Raw genomic sequence first — 4,550 nt, forward strand, 5'->3', positions numbered from 1 at the left:
ACGCCCCGGCAAAACTATTCTTTTTTCACGAGACCTATTTAAATCTTGGTCAAATTCTATCGCCGGTGACATACTCCGCATCAGGGAGACACCCTACGGCCTGGCAAAACTATAAAACCTGGAGCAACTTTTATTTCGCATAACATATTTAAATCTTGGTCAAATTCTATCGCCGGTGACATGTATGCTGTCAACTTTTGCTGGGGTTTTTTAATTTCTGCCTAAAATTCCTGTGAACCTATTCCATAAATTTTAAGCCTGTCGTTTACCCGTCAGCTGATAATAAAATGACAGGTATAACTTCAAATAAATTTAGATAGCGTGTACTGGAATCAGCACCAATAACACACGTTACTCTTGCATATTTAGTAACTAGGTAGGTAATAGAAATATTTTATAAAAAAGGTAATGGATGACTTTTCAGGCTAGGTTCTCAAAAAAAAAATACAGATGGCGCTGTCCAGATTTAACATGATAAATACGTATTTTCTCATTGCTCGGGTAAATAAATATTATTTAAATGTAATGGCAAGGGTATATAGGCATATTAATACAGCGCCATCTATTTTTTTGGGGACGTAGCCTGGAAAGTCCCTCATTGGTACCTATAGATTTTTTTTGTAATTATATTTGTCTTGCATTTAGACCAATAAAGACCACCAAAGGATGTTTGATGTGAAAATCTGGTCCCAAGAGGTCAAAAATTAAATGTACCTAACTAACAATTTTGATACCACAAAAAACATTGATTGTGAGATCCTATCAGTTGAAGTGGTGCTTAACGACGTGATTACTATTTTTATTTTTCAAAATAATTTTAAAAAGAATCAATTTTATTAAAAACATAATGAAAGATATATTTTTAGAAATAATTTGTTTTATTACTATATAATTCATACTCATACAAAATATTCCTTCATTTAATTAAATAGTTGAAATAAAACAGCAACTTAACCATATACTCTCGGCCTATGTGGTCCAGTGGCTAACATTCCGGAGGTCCCAGGTTCAAGTCCCGGTGGGGACAAAACACAAAAATTTCTTTGTGATCCCTGATTCAGTTAGGACATTACTGGCTGATCCAACGACATTGGCGGCTCAGCAATAACCCTGGTTGATGAGGTTGGTCATCCACTTCACAACCTACATGATAGAAGAAGAACAAGTACCTATTTATGATTTTTGAACAGACTTAATATGGTAACATATTAGTAAGTAGGTAGAGAATAAACTTAACAATAACATTAAAATATACACAGGTTTTTATCTATTTAATGATTTAATAATATAAATTATAATTATAAAGTGATATAAACTCATAGTTTACCAACATCTATGAACAAAAAAAAACCCCCGACAAAACAAAAGTACTCAATCAGAAATCAGAATCATTTATTCAACGTAATTATCATGGATAAACTTGTTGAAGGTCAATGTAACATTTTTGAATTTACGTCATTTCGCAAGGTGTTATGGCTGAGGAGAAGAAATGACAAGAAACTGCAACAGCAACACATCTTTTAAAAACCAATGAGGATATACATTACAAGTTATTTAATAACTAGAGGAACACATTCAATACCAGGCATTTTTATCATTTAGGTAGTCATTAATCTTATAATAAGCTTTTTTACATAAAGTAAGCTTCACATGAGCTTTAAATTTATTTTCTGACAAATTTAAAATATTATCTGGTATTTTATTGTAAAAACGTATACATAACCCCAAAAAAGATGAATTTAATTTACTTAATCTAGAATTTTGAATAGCAATTTTATGTTTATTTCTTGTATTGTAAGTATGCCTTTCACAGTTTCTCGAATTATTATGAAGAAAGGTGAAAAAATTAAAAACCCTATAAAAAGCAAAAAATAACTTATCCCACATACCTATGCTTGCAAGCAAACTGAGCGTGTAACATTCCTATCACACTTAACAAACATCTCTGATGACCTTGAAGACCTGAACCGATTTCTTTTACCTCCACCAACCCGCAGTGGAGCAGCGTGGTGGAGTATGCTCCATACCCCCTCCGGTTGATTGAGGGGAGGCCTGTGCCCAGCAGTGGGACGTATATAGGCAGTTTATGTATATACATTGCAACAACACACCTAACACAGCTTTTATGTTCACTAGATATTAATGCTTTTGAGGTGAGCTCATCCTGCAAACAACGCATACATGGGCATCCATCACTCATCTGAAAGCAAACATGAATGTTTTTAATAGTATATTGCACAATATGCCCGATTGTATCAATATTATTTAATGTGTAGGAATGGAACTGAAACATTGCCAACAATAAATTAAAATTAGAACAATGTTTTAATCATAATTAAGGATTGCCTTATAACAATTATGATTGAAACACAATTTTTTTTCATGTAAGTACAACATAAATTAAAATACTTAATACTTTAATACCTATCTCGGAGATTGTTTTTCTATATAATTCCACTCTTCACTTTTTTCCATAAGCCCATGGCCTGTGATTTTATCTTCGTGAGTGCCTTCCCAAAGATATTCCACAACTTATACAGACATAATTGTTTCTAACTGTCCGACTGGAACATTCTTCAGGAAACTTGTTATTGTTGCTTACATCTCTTAGTATGAGTATGAGTTAGTATGACAAAGTCGATCAGCATTAACACCTATAAATAAATAACTATATAATAACAGTGTCATATATAATAACAATGTCATTTGATTGTATGTTACTTACATTGCAATATATCAACGAACATTATCCACAAACTTTTTATCATATCGGCTCTATCCAAAACACACAATGGCTCTGGAAGTTTTTACAGAAGAATGTCGACGCTCTCGCACTACTCGATGAACTTGTAAGCTACAAATTCTAACAAAGTAGCACAGGAAATTATCAAGAGAACTTCTCGGCAACGAGACCACAGAACGAGACCATAAGACCATTATGTTTAGTTTTTTTTTGTCATTTTGTCCATAGGACAGGCAAAGGAAACATAACCCATACAGCCAAATACTATACTAGGTACCTACGTTAAATTCGTTAAAAACAATAAACGTATTCTCAAATCGGTAGGCAATGGAATCCACAGGTTACGCAAATCTATTATGTCATAATTATAGCCTCATCTTTTTTTCTTTTTGGAAATTTTTGGCCTGGTTCCATAAACCTTTAGGTTTGTGATACGAATTAACTTAAAAGTCCGCATAAATTTTCGAGTTATGAAGCGGCTTCTTGGGACGAAGTGAAAATAGATAGTACCACTTTATTTATTGAATGTTTATTTATACTTTATATTTATATATTTTTCCGATATGATAACTTGTGTAACTGAATGTTTTTCACTTAAGTGTATAGATTATTCATTAAAGAAAACAACTTTCCCGCCAAAAAACAATGGAAAAATTAATGAAAATACTCAATCTTCATTGCTTATTTAAAAAAGTTAAATTGTACTGAAGTGACAAAAAGCAATTAGATTTTATATTGCTTATTTATTAATTCCAACGACATCTATGCGACCAAGTGAAGAAAAAAGTACCTCAATATTTTTCGATATTGGCTGTTTGAATCTGCTTTGCCAGAATTTCTTTTTTTTTTTTTTTCCCCGAAGGGTAAGGCAAAGGGAACTATGCCCATACAGCCATGTCTGACGTATTTTTTTCTTGATGATTAATGAAATGATGAAAGGTGATGATGATGAAACCTAAGCCCCCACCCACGGAGTAGACTCCTACTCCGAACCCCAAACGAATTAACTCAAAAGTCCGTATAAACTTTTGAGTTATGAAGCGGCTTCCTGACACGAAGCGAAAATAGGCAGATACACTTTGTTTATTGAATACTCCAATATAATAACACTCGCGAATGTCTTCCGACTAACTTAATGCGATCATTAACCACAAAACACCACTTCGTATTAATTATTTAGATTATTCAATGAAAAAAGCAACTGACCCGTTCCCGTCTCCCGCCAAAAAGCCTTGCCAGAATTTCTTTGTCTCATGGAAAAAAAAGTAAACTCAGTACCCAAACCGTTGGCGCGAAAAAGTGACAAGCGTTTTTTCACTTGTATTTCAAGATTTTCAAAGGTAAGTCGATTTTGTTAATGAGAATTTAACAATTATTTATAAATATTTTTAGGTATATAATCTTTAAAATCGTAAAATAGTTAGCCATATAAACATAATTATTATAATTGTAAGATCTTTAACTGTCTGTACTGATTTTCTCGTTATCACATAATGAAAGTGAAACATTAAAAGGTAAGTACCTACCTACTTAAAAGCTATAATTCTTATTTTATTGTCTATTAGATAAACACAAATAGTACAGAAGTGGTTTGTTTACAGATGAAGCGTTCAAGCATCGAAATTCCATCGTGCTCTACAATGCGTCGCCGTCGCGTCGACGACGAGCCTGCTGCAACCTGCATCGGTGCCGGTAAGTATTTAGATTTTAACGAGCTTAATTCCAGTTTACCAGACGATCGATTGATTTTATGATGATAAACTAGCCGCTTGACATCAGTCATGGAAAAAACTTTACTTAACAACAG

At 33.1% G+C, this 4,550-nt stretch overlaps 1 long non-coding RNA gene across 1 annotated transcript; it reads right to left on the reverse strand.

Moving 5' to 3' along the window:
• Window positions 1-904: 904 nt before the first annotated feature.
• LOC126380996 (uncharacterized) lies at window positions 905-2,797 on the reverse strand. The gene is made up of 4 exons (XR_007568623.1): window positions 2,726-2,797; window positions 2,425-2,654; window positions 2,112-2,200; window positions 905-1,143 (listed from the first exon to the last, which is right to left on the reverse strand). It is a non-coding gene; the product is annotated as an uncharacterized LOC126380996 (long non-coding RNA).
• Window positions 2,798-4,550: the final 1,753 nt, after the last annotated feature.

Source organism: Pectinophora gossypiella, unplaced genomic scaffold, assembly GCF_024362695.1.
Source record: "Pectinophora gossypiella unplaced genomic scaffold, ilPecGoss1.1 Pgos_33, whole genome shotgun sequence".
Lineage (NCBI taxonomy): Eukaryota > Metazoa > Arthropoda > Insecta > Lepidoptera > Gelechiidae > Pectinophora > Pectinophora gossypiella.